Source organism: Chamaea fasciata, unplaced genomic scaffold (assembly GCF_029207755.1).
Source record: "Chamaea fasciata isolate MVZ Bird 193981 ecotype frontalis unplaced genomic scaffold, bChaFas1.0.hap1 SCAF_1, whole genome shotgun sequence".
NCBI lineage: Eukaryota > Metazoa > Chordata > Aves > Passeriformes > Sylviidae > Chamaea > Chamaea fasciata.
In genome coordinates, this window is record NW_027094086.1 from 22,925,505 (window position 1) to 22,945,858 (window position 20,354).

Here is a 20,354-nt window from a genome sequence, read left to right on the forward strand (position 1 = left end):
ATCATCTCCCCCGGCATGTTGGCTTTGCTCCTGCCACCCACAAGCAGCAAAGGGCCAGCAGTGACCTCAGGCACACCTCGATGAGGTGCTACCCTGGTGGTCCCTCCAAAACATCAGGGGTTTTTCACATGCTCAAAGTATCTAATGGCTAAGTAAATCATCAACTATCTCCTGATTTGGAAGAGAAAGGTTTATTTATTTATTTATTTACTCTTTGTTAAGTTTCCCCTTGAACACCAGTAGTGGCAACTGTCTTTCAAAGGGTAGGCTGTCTTTTCAAAATTCTTCCCCTCACTAAATGCCCTTACTTGAACAGAAAAATATTACAGATTTGGAAATGATGGGAGCTGGCTGTTTCCTTTTCTTTTTTCCTGAAAGGAAATATAGTATTGCCAGACATCAAATCTAATATGCCATTTATGCCTTCTACAAGGAAATTTAGGAGAGTAAAGTTGGCAACAACAGCTGCTGATGATCTTCCCATACTTTGGAAGTGGGAGCAAATTGAGTGAGGATCTGCCTGTTATTTTTAGGTTGAAGTGAAAGAAAAAGAAAAGAAGGAAGGAAAGAAAAAAGAGAAGAAGAGAAAAAAGCAAAGAAAGAAAATTTAAAGAGAAGCTCCTGTATAAAAAGACAATGTGAAAAGCAAAGGCATTTGGATTCCTTCACTGGCTAAGGATTGAGGATGTGCCTGCATGGTGTTGCTGATGATTGTGGCAGCACGACACATATTCTTGAACTTTTTTTTTTTTTGCAAGAACTGTGGGTAGGAATTCTGAGGGCCTTGGCTGAACTTGCCTGGGATTTCATTTTGTTTGGTCTCTCCCTAGATTTATACAAGAGCATATTTGTACAAACCTTGGCACTTCACACCAAGTAGTGAAACACACTAGGAGGCTACTAGTGAAAACTGGTCAATTTGGGGAGCATCAAATGTAAATTAAATGGATAATTTTGTCTTGCTTAGGATGTTCTATGAGAATGACCCACATATTTCTGATTGCAGTTTGCATAAATTAATGGCAGCTGATGGATTAGCCTAAAGGCCAGATTCAGCAATCTAAGCAAGAGTGTAACGCTAAACCGTAACTGCTCTGTTAGGAGATGCTATAATCCAGCAGCTTTTAAAAAACCCCAAGATCTCCCCCTTCTCCCTGCCTCCCCCTCCCAATTTGTAAGCTTTGTGAAATTGTCTAGTTAGAGTATATTTTACAAGGACTTTTGGCAGCAGCATGGACTTGCCAGCTTGAGTAATGTGACAGAGCATGACAATGGCTTCTCTCTGAAGTTTGCCGGACCCCACAGCTAGATCAGGACTGCACAGTTTATCTTAGGCAGACGCAGCCTCAGCACCAGCAAAACAGTTCAAAGAAGTGGGAGGTGACTCCGAAGCCACGGCTGTCTGAGAGTATTAATGGCAGTGCTTGGCTGCTCCAGCCTGCAAGCCTTCCTTCTGTGTCTCCAAAAGCTCTGCTTGGCGTGGTCAAAGTTTTCCTGAAAGGCCTGACAAGTTTCAAATGGAGCTTTTTCTTTTGGTTGGACAAATTGCTCAGGAAACAAAGACGACTTTTGCACCTCAGCCTCCTGCTGGGGTGTTGCTGCGGCTGCCTCCCCTTGTGCTGGAAGCACACAGAGAGAAACAGCCTTTCTGATGGGAGCATCCAGTGCTGGTCCACAGATATCTTTGTTTTAAAAAGAAAATGCATTTTGAGCACAAGGGACTAAAAACTTGGAGATGCTTGGAGAACTTGGGGCAGGAAGCCAGTACTTGGACTGCTCCCTTGTAGAGAGCAAAGCACTCAGGTATTGGGAGGACAGACAATTCTGGCATACCCAGTCTTCCCTGGTTGTTCTAGATAACGTCTCTGTCTTTCAGAAGCCTCCTGTGACTGGGGGATTTCTCTCAAAAGGGCAGACACAGAAAGGAACAGCTGAAGAGGTCAATTTAACACCATTTAAAGGTGGAAAATAGAAGTGAGCCTCCTCCCTCCTAGCTGAACACCCTCTTTCCCCATTCTGTACTTGTAGGTGCTTTTCTGTTATGTAGTCCTTTGGCTGACAATACTTCAGAACAAGCAATGGCAATGCATGCCTGCCACTGGGATTAATTCTGAACCATGCATCTGCAGAGCATAGAGTAAAGTAGGAAAACAACTTCTGAACGTGTTGGGAGTCCCCCTATGCCCTTCCTTCAAGCTGGAATAGCTCCACTGTGGGATTTTGAAGACACTCCAGTTACCCCAGAGAAGCAATGGCAGCCTGGCCACATTCTCCAGGTGTTTGCTGAAACACCCAGGAGGCACCTGCCCTTTCCTGGTGTGTGCTGAGAGGCTGGTCTGACTCAGGTGCTGTTCAAATGAGCTGATCTACATAGATGGAAGAACTACTGGGCCAAGGCTGAGGCCTGGCTTGGCCACGGAGCAGTAAAACAACAAGAAGAGCTGCATTTAAAGATGGAGGGTGCTTCTTCTGGCTTAAATTGCAAATGAAAATGTAGATGCTAGGTTGCTTGGGAAGATGCTTATTCTTCAAATGCCAGTGAACTGGCTGCACTTCTAGTAAGACTTTCTGAGCTTTCTGAATAAGTAATGAGAACAGAATGACAGAGAAGAGGGGCAGTTTAAAAAGAAGAATTTTCTTCCAGTAAAATGCAAGTGACAAATGCAAGTAAAACACAACCGAAGGGGAAATCTTTCACTATGAAAAAAATTATATCAAAAGCAAATATAGATCATTTCACTGGAAGAGCAGAACAAATGTATTAGTCATAGTAGTGCTTTGTGAAATAACAGGTCTGTTGATAATACTGTTGATAGTTTATTCCAGGTAAAACGTTGAATCTTGAGTGAGAATTGACCTGGGCTCAGGCAGCTGTATTAACCATTGCCCCTTCAGCTTAAAAACTAAATACTCACATCAGATTTCCTCTCCTGTCCCAACATAACCTGCTCTTTCCCTGGAAGCCCATGCTGGCTGACAGACTTCAGGATCACTGGCATAACTCACTCAGCCACGGTTTCTTGCCGGCAGCCGGTTCAGGGGCACATGAGGGTCTGGCATTTGTGTCAAGAGAGATAAAAGCTAGTTTGAATGACATGAAATTGCAGGTGCTGCTCAGTCCTGCAATTCATAAGCTGAGCTGAATAATTTGACTGCCTTTCTCTGAGAACAGAGAGAAGAAGGGGACAAGAGGTAATTGTGGTGTCATCCACTACAGGACTTTACCCTAATTTAAATCAGACTGATGTGAGGGACAGTGCTGTCTTGGATTTACTGAAGTGGGTGACTGTGGGAAGCTGCTGACAGATCCCTGTGGCACTCTGCTTCACATGAATGCTCTCAGAACAGGACAAATCTTCCCTTTTCTCTGACATATCATTCAGTACAAAAACACCCCAAACAAACCAGCGAAGCTCCCCTCCCAAAACAAATACCTCTCCTCTCATCAAATGGTATTTCAAAAGGGCAAAATCTTTAAATAACGAAGACAGACATCCTTCCCTTCCACCTCTTTCAGCACCCAGCATGGGCCAAGGCAAAGCGAGCAAAGGGAGTTGCTGGCTCCCTGCTGCCCCATGTGCTGCAGGGGTCAGGAGATGCAGGGTACCAGTGCTGTGTGGTACAGCCAGCAAGGCCACACACTGAACTCTGCAGATAAATATTGAACAGCTGTGGGTTCAGGCAGCATCATTCACACTGCACAGTAAAGGAGTCAGGGACCCAGGAAGAAGCAGCCTGTAGTTGTAATGCAAACAGGATGCTGCAGATGTGGAAAGAGAGGAACTGTGGGTCCCAGTACCATCTTCTGCCTTTCCTTGGTTCATATGTTTGTCTTTTACCCTCAAAGTGCTCTGAATGTGATTTGATAGTAAAAAAGTTCTCTCTGGCATATTTTAGTCACTGCTAAAACAGACCATAGCACTGCTAAAAGCCCCAATTTCATCACTCTGCCATTTCACATAGATATGCCACATTATTCTTTCTGAGCTGTGCAACCACTCTGTCTTCCCAGAGCTTATGCTGATTTCCAGACCTCATCTTGTTGCATGGACCTCTGAACTAATTCTGTCCTTACCTACTCAACAAGGAAAGTCTGGCCAGAGCTTTCAAGTATCTTACCCCTTCATGTACAAATATTGCACTGAATGGCTCAAGCCGTTCCTTTACAAACTCCAGCTGTGGATCGGGTATGCCGGCATCTCTAGAGCAAGCAAAGAGGAAAATAAACTAGGGATGGGGAAACCTTCAATTTACCCTTTCCCTTTCCTGCTGGCACTTCTGCCAATATCAGAAAGGAAATGGGCCAAAGCTTGATGATTTTTAATGTGAATGAGGCACTTTGATATTGCCAGAGAGGGAGCTGATCAGACAAGCTCTGCTATTCTTAATTCTGGCAAACAACAAAGCTGTATGTTATCGACCTCTGCCTCAGGCAAGGCCAGCTTAGATCAAGCAGGAAACTAAATGTTGATGTTTCAGAGATTTCTTAGCTCTGAGGTACTCTAACACACTGAAATATTTGTGCCACAGAATGAGATTCAGTGCACTCGCTATTTTCTCACGCTGTGCGAACTCCCACGAGGAGTTCCCATGAATGCCTGCCTGAAAGCAGGCAGGGGGCTGCTGATGCCCTAACTGTCTTGAAATGGTTGCATTGCTTTTTTATTGGGTTAGCGTTAAAAGCCCAAATATGAGCTTTCTGTGGGATGCTTCAGTGAAATTAGATGTTAGAAGACATGTAAATGTATATATGCCAGGGCAGAAGCTAACTCAATTTGTCATTTATGAGCTGGCAACAGTATCACTTTGTCATCTCTGTGTTGTGTCGAGTCACCATGTGAGCCCTGAGCTGGAGTTTGGGGTTGCCAGTGAGCACAGGTCTATTTAAAGTCACTTAGGACGGCAGATGAACAAAGGATTAATATGAGTCTGACAAAAATCATGTGTGAAAAATGTATTTATTCTGTCAGATTTCATGAGTGGTAGCTATTGCTCCATTCAAGCTGAATGATAGCATTCAGCTTTCGCACTTACTCATCCTGACAGCTAACAAGATAAACATGTCAGCATGTGATTTGCCAAATATTTTCTTGTGGAATTCAGGCAGGAGTTGCCAACAGAGCTGGCTTTTGAGTGGAGGGACCAAGACATTTGAGTATACACACATACGCAGCATGCACAGCCAGCAAAACCCACACTCAGCCTGTGAGTTACATTTCTACCACAGCAGGCAATGCCCACTGTAGCTCTGCCCACCACACAGCTCTCTCTTGACTCCATAGTAAATCTTCAGAAGTCCTGGTTTTGGGGCACAGGATAATGGCTGGGGTAAGATCATATATTGATGCAAGTTCAACAGTTGCAGGGAGCTGGGCAGTATCCATCACGCCTTGGTATCAGTGGATGCAAAAGGCAGCACTGGCAACCCCCAAATGGGCTTCACCTTTCACTGCTGGGTAATTCTTCCTGGAGATTGAGCTTGTGACCTTTATCATAGTGAGTTTTATTTACAGATTGGAAAATGGCAGTGTGTCCTTTAAGATGAAAGGAATCAAAACACAAGGGAAAAAGAAAGATTTTGCAGAAGCAAAATATCTGACTGGAGAACTATTTAGAGAAGTCTGTATAAACAGACCCATCAGGCTGATATCTCACATTTTAGACACAGCTTTTTGATGCCTTAAACTGGATAACGAAGGGATTTTTAGGCTTTAGACTCTGCAGTGTATCTGTAGTTTAATAACACCACAACTATTTATTTTCTCATGCATTTCCAACCAACTCCAGTAGAAGCTTTCCCTGCCTTCCCTCTTTTATGTTCTTTCTCTGTCCTCTGACTGCTTACCAGCAGATAACAGCTATTGCTTTAACACTTTCTGTCTTGAAGATGCCCAAAAGCATTTTGCAGCCTCCTTGCCTCACCCAGAGGTCTCTTCCCATCTATGGAAGAGGATTAACTGCTATGTTGCTAATTATGGCCCCTGTGTGGTCAGTAGGGATCATGTCACACCACAGAAATGAATCCAGGCTCAGCCAGAGGTAGGTGGCTGTTGCAGAGTTGTCCCTGCCAGCCAACAATTATGTATTATAGGAGGATAAATTATTATTTACTTAATCCTCAACTGTTCTCAAAGGTGCAAATCCCTTGTAATCACTTCTGGTTGTAAATGACCAACTCACCTTTCAGGCAGCCCAATACAGCTACCATTTGTATTGTTCACAGAACAGTGAATGTCCTTGGCATCCCAAAGACATAAAATAAATATGGTGTGGTTTTCTACCAGTAGTAAAGGCTTGAGCCTCACAGCTCTGCTTTGAGGTGTCTCCAGTGGAGGAAGGAGGGGCTGCACAGGGGAGGATGGAGAAGAAGTGAACATAGGTCTGCTGGCTACCTGGCTGAGCTCCCCACCTGCATCTATCTCTATCTCCAGTGCCTCATCCATATTTCCCCATCAATATGTCAAAAAAATACGAGATATCTGGGTGCTAAAATAGACAATCAAATACAAATTTAATCTGTTGATAAGGATTTCCTAGTTCCCTGTGTTTTTTGCTTAGCTTCCTTCCAAAATATTTCATCAGCATTTCAGTGCAAGATGCCTTTCAAAGGAGCTCACCCTCTGCAGAACTTGTAACAGTCCTAAGAAATTAGAGGGCTCTTGTTTCTCACTTGTACAGCTTCTCTCCAGCCCATGATGTGTTCCACCCATCCTTTCAAGTGTTCACCACCCTACCCCAAAGCCACATCCCACACCCTGGCCAGACTTTGCTGTGGCTGTGCTCTAAGACTGTCCCTGCAGTGCCCCAGGGGCCAAACCAAACACATTGTCTTCACCATGCTCTTGAGGTTGTTCTGACAGACTCTGCCTTTTCGGCCTCCCCTTTGCCTACTGCCTGCAAGAGAAGTGCCTCCTCCACCATGACACAGGGGGCCCAGGTGATGCTTGCTCCACAGAAGCAATATATAAGCTACCTCCTTGGAGTTATGCCTGCACCTCGAAAGGTAGGAGATGACCAGCTCTGCAAGGTTGCCCACCAACCCCTAGTCTTGATTGTGATTAAACAGAAGACAGAATGCAGATGTATCCCAACAGCAATAAAGTTTGCATATGGACCATCCTTCTGGCATCTCTGACTCCTGTTGGGATAGACTGGCCTTCCCTTCCCATTCTTCTGATCAACTCAAATGCTGATAAACTCCAGTGGTGACATGCAACAAACTAAAAGAGCTGTCTCATCTCAAAACCAAGCATTTATTAACCTGGTCTTCAGTGCATGCTCAGAACAGGTGATCTCATCTCAAAATTCCATATTTGCTCTTGCCTGGTGGACAGAACGGCCTCTGTGGGTGGCAGCAGGTTTTGGACAATTGACGTGTCCTTGCTCTATAGGTCTCCTTTTCCAGACCTCCAGAGATTCAGCACTGCTGAAGCCAACATGTTGAGGAGAGAGAGGCAATTCCCATCTCCTCTTGGCCTGCTGCCAGCTAGAGAGGGGTGAGAGCTGAAACCTCAGCAGCATCTTTGGTCAGTCAATGGAAACTGAAGGCTTGAGGTATGACATTATTTTGTACAGTGCAGACATTTGGGCAAATTTGCAGGAACATGTACTCAAGTTCAGGCAGTGATGCAACAAGGGTATGGATGAAGGCTGTTACCTGAGAGAGACAGCACTAAAACTGCCTTTAAGGCCCAGATGGAAGGGCTGCTGCTGAGGTCCTGCTTCCACTCCATGTGCCAAGAGAGACTTGGGAAAGAGAGCACTGAGAAGAAGGGTTTTTCAGGGAGATCGGGGGATTGATGGGGCACTGCATGCCCTCAACTGGATATGGTCTAGCTCAGCCCTCTAGGCATAATCCCTGCTCATAAATTTATTCTTTAGTTTTCTAGAACATGGATACAAGACATCCACTTCCCAGAGCAGCTGCAGCTGAAAGCTTTGCCTCTGCTGGTGGCAGCAGTGATGAGACAAGCCCTTCTGAGGAATAGAGTTTATGCCCTGCACCTTTGCAGAGGATGGGAAGGCAGCTTGTGTCCCTTGCCTGTTTCACCTTTAGGATAAACCAACAGTCTGGCTTTTGATTTGATCCCCTGGTATTTCTAAAGGAATTTAGATATCCTTTCAAGTGGGCTGTTTTCTGGAGTTAAACGGAAAAGGTTTATAAACCCTTATACCAGATATATACCAGATATACTAGAAATGCATAAACTGCAATGGAGATCTATGGAAATGCACCGTGATATGCACAAACGGCACAGGCTCCTGTAAAAACTCGGGAATTAGCTTGTGCCAGCATGGTCCTGGTATGACCTGAGAGTGAAGGCGTTTAGTCCCAGGACAGTTCAGTTGGGTGCAGTCTCTCCCCCACTGCCTTCCCAAGAGGCAGTCCAAGGGAGAGAGGAGAAGAGGCTGGGCAGAGGGTTTTGACAGCAGTTTGGGATGTTTCTCACCCAGTCAAAATAAAAAATGAATTGGATACTGAGAAAAGAGGAATAGCTTGAAGTTTGTTGCCGCTCAGGCACTGGAGAACTAGCCATGAGCTCCAGCTGCTCTGTAGTCAGATCCACCCCTCAGCTGAACATACCTGGTAATTACAGGCTGCAAACAAGCAGTACATGATGACAAACAGGGAAAAGTATAGCCTATCAGGAGTAACTCAAATCACAACTATAAATATGATTGAAATGTAGTTTAAAATTCAGAGATTTGCTGTAATTCTAAATGTACTAGTAATGTACTCTATTATATTAGTAATTTTACTGTAATGTAATTTAATACTAGGTTACTTTTCAAAATTTCAAGACACTGTCAAATGAGTGAGCTGAATAAAGGAAAGAAATATAATGGAAAAATGTAAAGAAATGTAACCTCTGAAAAGAAAATCCCACATACCAATATATATTAAAAAAAAAAAACTCTGATAAGGAATTTGTGAGTTGTCTCCTGAATGCATTAACATAAACAATATTGAGAAGTTTTACCTTTCAACTTTCTCTTCTGCTTCATCATTATTTGAAAAGTTAGTGAGGGGAATAAAAGAGAGCAGAATCTCACAGACCAAAGATTTACACTGTTGTATTCAGTATCAGAAGAAAGACGGGAGGGAGAACAGAAAAGAATAAACCCCACTTAAGTGTAAAATGTGGAAATTCATAAATGTTTGGTTTGGGGCATTCCCCTTCCCTTCCAAACACTAGAAGAAAATGAATTCTCTTCACAAATCCTTCTTTGGGGAAAAATTAAAGAAAATGATTCATGCAGAAAACTTCCACTGGGTCCAGTTGTAACATCTTTGTTATTTGAACTGGTATGAAATCAAGCTGCATTCTTACATCCATTTATGGATATTTATGTTATACAGAGTATGCAGCTTTGAACTCATCAATTTGCATATAAGAATGTGAGCTGATATCAGGTTAATTAATTTTACATCATCTTGTAGGGATATTTCACTGACAGACCATTTCAAAAAAAGGGAGTATATTGACAAATGCAACTGGAACTGGATCCTGCTGAAATGACAAACTGAAAAGGATTCATATGGGTGGAAAGTAACACAGCTCAGGAAGAGGAGATGATGAACCTCTACATTGCATGAAAATAGAGCTATTTTGCAGAAAGTCATTCCACAGCAATTTCTCTTTATAGGCATGTACTGTGCAAGTCAGGAAGTACACAGTGTGAAGCTTGCACTGCAATATATTTCCACTCATTTCCAAAACAGCATTTGTATCAATGGCATTTTAGATTTCTAGTCAGTATTTCTTGTGTGTTAGTTAAAAAAAAATTTAAAATCCCAAAAAGAAATGACGGCTAGTAGATGTTTAACTATAGTTTCAGCTCTGAAGCACAAGGCTTGATAAGTTTAGGGTAAGGTTCTACTGAAGTGAATGAAATGTTTGTCCAAGTGACAAAGCCAGGTTGGCTCTGGAGGTAAGGTGCAAATTGAGCGTATCAGATCTGCTCACTTACAGGTTTGACCAATTGTATTGCAACTCCTGTTTGGATCGGGGATTGCCTGATAGAGCAAGCACAAAATACAGGCCCAGGATGATAATTTGTGTTTTCTTGCTTTCACAACTTCAACACTGCTAGTTCTGGATTTCCTGCCTGGCATTTACATGCACTTATATCCACAGACTTGCTGTACCAGGGAAAAGAGTTACTGGTGACTCACAGGTTTCTACCTGAATTACAGATTATTATAATAATTAGGACTTGCAGTTCTACTCTGATTTTCAGTGCAGCTGTGGGAAGGAGATGAAAGGACGAAAGTTTATTGTTTCAAATTATTTTAACTTTCAGTGTATTTTGGTAGGAGTGTTATGAAAAGACATGACTGGGTTAATTCTGCCAATATTTTTAATACCTCCCTAATGGACTTAATATGTTAGAGCTGTGAGAAACAAACAAACAACCAAACAGACAACATTGTCAGAAGTTGGAGAAGGTGAGCAGGGACAAAAACCTTTACCAGGTCAGTTTCTTGGCATTCCTGACTGAAGAATAAGCCATAGCCAGTCAGCCAAAATTATTCACTCTGTACACCAGGTTCCAGCTAATTCTCGACATTTGGTATTATTAATGCACACCAGTCCATTTACTTAATTATAATTAATACTGCTTGTTCCTCCTTTGAAAAATATGGCAGTCATTTGGCAGTTGCTGCCTAGATATGGGTGCATCTATTTTGATTCATCTCCAATAGGATCTGCCTGTATTCTCAACTGCTACACAGGCCAAGCAAATTTCTGCAGTATGTTCAGTTCTGCAGTACATTCAGTTCAGTTCTGCACTTCTACTTCTTGAATGAATTAAAACCTCAAAATTGTTTTCAAATGTGTAGGACATCCAAAAACTGAAACACATTTTGGAAAGACCTAAATTCTAGGAGATTGTGTTAAGGAAAGCTTCTTTGCTTAAGAATTGTATTGATAGCTGTCAATGCAATAATTCTTAGATGATGCAGGGAGATATAGGTCTTTCTTGGTGAAGGGCAAGCAAGATGCCTGGAGGGGTTTGCTCTGTTCTTTTTCTGAAGTGCTGTAAAAGAAACTGAAAGAAATAAAAATTCTGCAATTTTTTGCAGCACCTATCACACAATACAAGAAGAATAAAAAATCAAGGAATTTTTTTTTATTAAGCACTGTGATCAGCTGTCATTTGCAGCCTGTTATTTTTCTTTTCCACTGGCTGTGACTGATTGTACTTCCAGCTGATGCTTTTATGTTCCTTGATAACTTTGATATGAGAAAAAGCCAAACAGAAGGTAGAAATGAAATTATCTTCTTCTCATTTGTGTGTGAAAACCCATCCAAACATGGTGCTGGTCCAGCTGAACAGGACTGCTGCTGAAGACTCTGCCGTGCTCTGTAGCTCGTTCCTGCTCACAGGGAACAGCAAAGACAGGAAGGCTCTTAAAGCACAGCTCTATTTACCTGGAAACAGGAATCTCTAGCTGGGAGGATTAAATGAACCAGAAGAATAAATTCAGTTCCATCTCCCTGTTTAGACTCCTTTTCACTCCCTTGTGCCCACCAGTTTGCTTCTTCCAAGAACTACTCTGTCTGTTTGGTACACTGCCTTTTCTTGATGGAAAAAAGTCTTCTAGTTCAATCAAAACATCTGCTATATACTTTCAACTGCTTTTGTCTTATACATTAAAAGAAGCATAACCTTATTTTTTGTTTGCTAACAAAACACTGGGGCTTGACTTTAATTTAAAAGCAATTAGTAATTTCTCAGATTGTGTGATCTGATTTTTTAGACTTCACAACCCCTCTTAAGTTACTGTAAGTCAGGAATGTGCCTCCTGACATATCCTTTATACATCTAATGATTTTTCTCATAGGATGAAAAACACCATATTCTTTGTAATAGTCATTTGCAAGCAAAATCTGTGTTTTCCATTTAATATGTTTGATATAACCCCTCCACGTATTACAACATCATCCTACAAATACAGAGTACTTTAATATACACTTTGTTAACACTGGTTTAACAGAGCTAAATAGGTTTCTCTCTACATGGCTCTCAATAAACACCCCTTCTCCCAGCCTGGTGTGATCTGTGAAATACTTTCACACTGATCTTTTTATTCCAGCAGCAAACAAGCTTTATTTCTCTTAATATCATAAGAGTTGTCCTTGACGATCATGTGTAACTGCTTTCCTATTGAAAAACCAAAACAGTAAACAAAGATTTACCTGAAGCATGTGTTTCTACTCACTTCTATTTCTCTGTGTACAAAATTGCAGAGGGCAGAATCCTCTACCAGTGCTGGAGAAGAAACTATGCCAAGGAATAGTTTCCAGATTATGAAAGAGTAGATTGGAGTGGTCTCTTACGAGTGCACTTTACACTACCAGATGATCTGTCACAGTGTTGACACAGGTTATCTCAGGATTAGGGGAAGGACCCACTGCTGTCACTACACTCTTGTGCGGAGCCAAAGCAGCTGCAGCAACAGCAGCAGCAGTTTTCCCCCTGGAAGACAAGTTCCCTGGACAGAAGCACAAAAAGTCCTATTCAGCAGCAATTGTGCCTTACGGCAGCCTGCCCCCAGTGCAAGGAACATTTGCACACTTTCTGTGGGCTCTTGGAGAGTTTCCACTTCCAGCAATCAAGTAGGAGAGTGTGAATGCCAAGCCCCTGCTTCACTGTAGCTGTACCATCCAACAGGTCAACTGGATGCTGTTGAAGTCCTGGATGCCTGGACAACACGCTTGGAAATTATCCCCTCAGAGAAATAATGCCTGAATCAATTCTTCTTGTTTTAGAAACAACCCAGACCATGGGCATGTGCCACCAGTGGTCCTTTCTCAGTGCTACCAGGGACAGTTTTGGAACACTTTTTGCCATAGCACAGTTTCATCCTTATCAGACAGGGTTTGCTGATCAAACGGGCACATGTGCCCGCTAATGGGCAGCCAGTGCTACAGACCATTAGCACAGTAGCAGCAGGGAACCTTAGGGGGCTTATCAGGAATAGAAAATCTCACACTGACTTAAAATTTGCAGATAAGTGTAAAATCTTGGGCAAACACTGTTTTCAGTGATGTAAGCTAATCTAATTCACTTAGGTTTTGATTTCAGAGAAGTTAGTATAATTTTATATCACTTTCTGTAAGTCAGTGTAGCTTTGAGTGTTGCACTGTATTGGTGCAAGATCCTGTGTTTACAAGATCTAATAGAGAGTGTATTTGAATTTCATGGGTGGAGCCAGCCCACCGTGTGCATTCAATATCTATGTCTGAATTTATTACATTTCCAGGTATATGCACTCTATAAAATACATTATAGGGTCTTCTCTATAAAACATGAAACCATATTGAATGTAAGTGACTTTGTGCCTTAACATATATTTCACTCCTAGGTTTCCTAACATCCTGTGCCTTTACATGAAACCAGGTATACATGTAGCAACAACCTACAGTCACTGAGGAACTTAATGGTTGTTCCACCGTATCTTCTTCATGAAGCCAAGAGAAACAGCACATTTGTCTATAGGGAAATCTCAAGGGACAGACTCCTCTCTGTTTTTTAAAAATTTTTCATATTTAATTTGTTATCCTAAGACACCATCAGTATTAAAGGGATGCTTGCAGGCTGTCACTATCCAAATCCAAGGGAATCAAGATGCTGGAGAAAAACATACAAAGCCCTCTGGAAAAGGAAACTTCAAGGGCCTTGCCAGGTGCAAGTGAAACCACCACCAGAACAAAACACCACAAAGCTGCATAAATGTTATGGTTTATATCAAACATTCAGAAGGCTTTACTGTAAGATGGCGATGGAGAGGAGTCTCTTGATATTAACAGCTTCAACCTTAGAGGCTGCCTGTGTTTAAAGGTAAATAAATAGCTACTTGAAATAGGAAAGAAAAGTATATTGAAGTCTTAAAATACAGTTGTGGTTTCTTTGTTGTTGTTAAATCCTTGTTGGGTTTAAGGTCTTGTTGAGCTTTGGTAGTCAGGTCTAGGAAATGGGGACAGGCTGGAAATAAAGACTTTTAAACAATACAATGGAAAACAATCTGCAGTGCATTCACAGGAGTGTCTGTCTTTGTATCAGGCAAAGTCCTTTCATTTCACATATTACAAAAAAAAGATTATAGTGGGCTTTTCTCAAGACCAAATGAAACAATCTTTCCCACTGCAGCCAGTTAGGGAGAAAATGCAGCTTTTTGTGAAGGGGTGCCAAAAATATAGTTACTTTGAGGGAATGATTTTCAATTTCTTGTGAAAACTTTGGTTTTGAAGAAATTAGTGTGTTGTAACACATTGATTTTCTTCACAGAAGCTTTGATCATCTTTTTCCCCCAGACACAACATGGTCATGATGTGAGTGCTTGAACACTTTCAGGCATGCGAGCTTGCATTAGAGTACTTCTGATTTAATGACTTTCCATTGGCTTCCAGGAAACTCATGTGTTGATTTAGAAGTTCTTTTTATTAACTGCCATTAAGAGACTTTCAGAGGACTTGATACATCAGAGCTCTCTGAGATTTTTTCTATTTATTAACTAAACCATTATTTAAAATGCAGACTGGCTGGCTGTTTAAATTGACCTGAATTTATGGATCCGCACAACATTAAGGGGAAATTTGTTATAAAATGTATCTTCAGGCAAATTCAGTTGTGAGAAAACATACACCTTCCTTTATCTCATGGAACCACATCTTCCCTTGCCAGGAAATGTCTCACTTTATCTGTGCAGAACCTTTGCTTCAATCATGTACAAAACTGTGCAATCATTTTCTTCTAAAGATTAAAGTGTAAAAATAATTTTTGGTGGGATTCTGTTCCTATTTTTTGCATTAGCATATTAGCAACCCATAGCATTAGACAGCAACGTTACACACATAAAGCCCTTTGCAGGAAGAAAGGCAAGCTTGGGTGTTTCAGAACATCCTTCATAAAGGAAGGTGAAACATGAATGCCCTTTGGCTTTTAGAAGGCGTCTCTGCTGTGATGTTGGGATACTGAATTTGTAGTGACATACCAAAGGCAAACAGCACAGCACAGCAATTGACTGACAAGCCTTGTCCACACTCTCCATGAAGTAGTTTTCCTTTCACATGTTATTCCCAGGCTGCTGCTGAGGTTCCACAGAGGCATCAACCTCAAAAGGCTGGAGAAGCAGCAAAAGAGTTGGGTTTGCTTTCTTTATTTCTTCAGGAATCCTTGTATATAATACAAATAATCAACATCTGGGGTTGCATGAACATCATTTTCTACTAGAAGACATATTCAAGGGAAAGCTTTTTGGGCATGAAATTTGTGCAAACACATTGAATGCCAGTGTTATCACACTCGTAAGCTACAAGCTCCAAAGAGGTTTGTAGAAAATATCCATTGCAAAGAAAACTTGCTCAGGGGAAATCATGGGATGACCAACAATTTCAAACTTTAAAGTAAACTTTGATGAAAGACACAGCACTGACTGCATGAAATAATCCTCAGCAAAAGGAAAAAGGTGAAAAGCCCTGCTAAAGCATTGATACATACTGCAGTTTCCAACCACCACTTCACCCAACAATTCTCTTGTATCAGGGATTGCTGTTCCAAATGTCTCTTGAACCAAAATTCTAATATAAATGCACTGAGATCAGCCAATTTTCACCTTCTTGGGTGATGAAAGATAAAGAACTCATAAGTTACACATTTCTTCCACCCAGCTGTCTCAGGTTTGCTTAAAGTTGCTTTAAACTTCCAAGCCTGCTGTCAGCATGGCTTACCTCTTGGTCCTGTAACGACATCTGAGACAACTGCAGGGTTTCCCGGATTATGAAATTCATATTTTTGTATAGATGTGCTGAATAGAGGCATTTTTATCTTCAGCTTCTCATTTCTTTTTTTCCAGCTACCAGAATATTTAAGTGATTCAGGTACTTGGCACTACATTACCTGCCTTGGCCATAGCAAGAATTTCTCACCCTCCCATTTGCACTCCTTGCTATTTTATCCTATGCATCCCATTTCCCTAGAGGTGTTTATTTTTCTTCCATTTTAAATACAAGACAAGAATTTGTTATTCCTTCCTGGAACAGCAGCATCTCAAACTTATTGTATAAAATTGCTGTTTCTACTTTTTAATCACTATCTTTGATAACATTAGTGCCTGCAAAAAGAATGAGTCCTCTGTGCTCTGATTTATTTCAGCTGTGTGGATTGTGAAAATGTATATTACTAGGGACAGAAACTGAAACTGACTTTTAAAAAAAGGTATTTGGAAAAAATATTTGTGGGCAATGGGTACTTTAAAGACAGTTTTGGTTTCAAAGTTCTTTCACTTAAAGCGCAAAGAAGAACTGTTTTATACAACTAAGTTCTGTTGCAATTTCCTTTACCAAAGAGATGCTGTTTAAACCATGTATCAAATCTAGAGCCAGAGCTGACAGATGAGAAAGTGAATAATTGATATATTGTGCAGTTTGAAGACTAAGTTATCAGTAAACTGTCTTCTTTAAGCCACTGGCTTTACTTCAAACTTAAACCCTAATTTATACTCTGAGAAATCTTCAGTGCCATTAATTGTATCCACTAAGCAAAACTGAGAGGATAGCATATGAATTTATAATAGAACTGAACATGGAGGGAAATCCTCTGACATTTCACTAGCTTCCAACTGTTTCATAAGGAATGACTCCTGATGACTTGTACTAAAGGCTCAGTAAGCATCAGCTACCGAAGCAGAATCTGTGAGATTTGTGTAGATTTCTGTTCAGGATAATGAAGAGGGGTGGGACCTTTCTTGTTGAATTGTGTCTGAGTTGACTCCAGTAGGGCATATTTCCAGTAACCATAAAAAAGTGAATTTGAATTAAGAATAAATTAGACACTTTATAAATATTACTTTGCACTTATATTAACTATTGCTCTTGGAGAAAAAAACCCAGCAAACTCAACATTTCCACAAGTTTGGAATATATTCCCTGTTTTCAAGCTCATGATTATTACCATACAGACAATTTTTGTACCAACCTTTTCTAGTTTTTCCCCTTAATGCTATTTTCTAGAAGTCTCTTCACAGAACTTTGAAGGGAAAGAGCTGCCATTTCATGTGCAGAGAGTACATTTTTTAATGAGCAGAAAATACCCCCCAACTCCAAGGTTTCATTGGTCTTGAGGTCAAAAATCCACCAAATTTTGATGTCTTTTCCACTCCAAATTGTGAATCAGTCACAGTGAAGAGGGACCACAACTGTATTCATATTTCAGCCAAGCTGGAGTGTTATTCACCAGAAAGGTTAATTTACCTATGGAGAATTAACTAGAAAATGCCCAAATCTCAGCTGTTTTCAGCTGTGAGTGAGTTTAAAAGACATCTCATTAGAACAAAACAGTGGCCCACAATTCTGGCTGCATCCAGGCTAGGAAATAGCTGGTTTTGGGGTTTTTTTTTTAGTGTTTAAAAAATTGGATCCACACAGAAGGCATACCTTTAGGGTGTGCCAAGACCACCCAGCAAGATGGTTACCATGGCAGAATTAGAACTTGGGAGTTCCTGGTTTATTGTCTTAAGTTAAAACCACTAAACTGAGCTCATTCAAAGGAGAAAAAAAAGTGGCCAGAAAGTAAACTTTGACAACATGGTAGTAAAGTTAGAGCTTATTAGAATATTTGAGATTAATAGCAACAGGAGGATTTTTGTAAAAATCAGGATAAATCTAAATCAAGACACTTTGGGAAATGGAAAATGTCTAATATAAGTGCTTGCTCTGTTAAGCTGCAGAACACCTCAGCACCATCTGCCCACACTTGCAAATATTTTTTAAGAAATTCCTACTGAGTTGACCAATGCTTATCTTCAGTCTTTGTTTCTTCATATTTTAAGCAACTGTAAATTGAAGGACCCCTGGGAACTCTTTCTATAGTTATTTTAAGCTAAGCTGATGGTTTTTTTCCACAGAGGAACCTAAAAGTGGTAAGTTAAAAAACCCCCAGGTATTAATTTCACTTTTGTTAGTTTATTACAATAAGGTAACAGCAGTCTTCTAAGGCTTTAGCTTGTCAGCAGAATGTTTCTGCAAATACCATAAGCCACTTACACTTCTCTTTTAAAGGATCATTCACTACTGTGAGAATAAACACTATGCAATAAACAATGTTGCTACATTTGTGATTTCCCTGAAGTTTGCCAAATTCTGATGTCTCATATAATCTTATGCCTCAAACTGATTTAATAGTATTGCAGCAGGCACTCTAACACTAACTTGCAGAATCACAGAGCAGTAATACTTTCCCCCTCCATCACTTCACAGATGTGGGAGGGAGGAATAAAATTCTTGTTGACACCTAATAGAGCATACACAGCAAATGTTTACTCAGCTCTTCTGCTTTGAAGATATTGTCAAGCACTCTGCTGACAGCCATTACTGTCCCTGCTTGTTTAGACACAGCTCTGAAATGCAGAGATATGGAACATGAAAAGTATTAGACTTTGGTGATTTCACAGTGTGATGACAATGTAGCATACTACAAATCCATTTCAAATCCAAGTCTAAAAGATATACAAGTACTGCAGTTTGGGAAGCAAAAAAAGAGCTTGAGACCACAAGCTCTTCTTCAACTTTGAGCATTTGGAGAGCAACAAAAAGTACTCACCTCCAGATGGACCCCAAGCATGAAAACTCTCCTCATTCTAGTTCTATGGGAGCATGGATATATAGGACCTCTGCATCTGGGGGATGAGCACAAAGTTCCCTACGGCAATCCCACATTCTTGGTATAGAAGAAGGTCAACCAAACATCTGGACTCTGGTCAGCAATCTTCAGTTCTCCTTCCTCTAAGTGAAGCCTGGAGTGCTCACACATCCCACAGAACCACATGGGCTCAGCGGGTGGCTGAGCTACCAACAGCTGCTTCATTATTTGATTGTCATATGAAGATGTCAAGAACAGCTGTGTCACACACTTCTTGCCGAAAATTCCCAATAAATGCTTCTGGTTCTCACCCCATAAATTCAAGCTTACACAGTTCTGGGAATATAGCACACCCAGTGTTGTCAAATACACAGGAGATGGACAACCCCCTAACTAGAGGGTCTCTGTCTGGCAGGGCAACTTCTATTGAAGCCAGCAAGCACTGTTGGAATTTTGCTCAACAGGGAAGGCTATGCACATCCTCTCTAATTCCTCCTATGAGTTCTAGCAAACACAGTATGAGGAACACCTGAAATGAGATTTTGATGTACTGAAAGTAAAAGTCTATACTTCCTTCTATCACATCTGTTTCCTTCTAATAACTTGGAAATGAATCCTCTCTTCATATTTAAAAGTTAAAGTTCCTGTTGATAAATGTTGATCTAAGTTACATTTTTTGTAACTTAGGCTGTTGTTTAATACATGTAGTACTTACATAAAGCCTACTGAATTATTGCATTTATTACCTTCTCATACCTATAAAGACACTAGTGTTTATGTGTAATGACTGTGGTACAGATCCAGATGGGCAGGAAATTCTGAATTGTTTATTCAACAAAACAAGCTGGTTTTGTAGACTTTTTCAAGGCACAGTATTCCCTTACACGGTAATTATCACTACATGACCTATCCCATGTTGCCACATCAGCAACACGTGTTCTAAACGTCCTTCTGTGGGATGATCACACACTGTTCATCTGTCTGTCAGCTTCCAGCAGGCTCCTCTCCCACAGGGCTCCTCCCCACAAGGCCAGGTGGACACCAGCCTGTCTATGCTGCCAGGTGCTTCTGCAGGTGTGTCCCACAGCCCGCAGCTCAATTTTATCCCATCTCTTCTCACATTCATGAGAGGAAAGAAAAGAGTTCCAACAACTGTACATGCTGAAACCTATGTTCAGCTATTTAACAAACTAAAGGCATTTGTGCATTAACCCCCACACACCTTCATTGTTTAAAAAGAACTAACAAGCCCCAAATTTTAAGTAATTTCTTCTACTGCTCGCACTCATCCTTCCAATAGGCTCACTATATAGCCAGGGGCAGAACTGCTTGGAGGGACAGCAATGCCAAAGATAAGCTGAATTCCCAACAGAGCTGCATCCTGTTTACATCAAGAAAAGGAATATAGGAATTCACAACTAATATGTGTTTGCATCTCAGCATTCCATGTTAAAGGTTCAGGCTATATTATAAAGGCTTAAAATATCTTCTCTGCAGGACTCACCGTTGGGAATCACTGCTGAAAACAATCAAGCATTTTCTCGTGGGTATTTATAGCTTTCTCTGCTTCTAAAATTAACAACTTGGAGGGGTAAAGCATCAACACTTAACTTTCCATGGTTAAATGTCTCATGATTCACTTTCTAGCAATTACTCTTGCTAAACTCATCTTCTTATGGGCTAAAGTTTGGTAACAGCCATGGAAA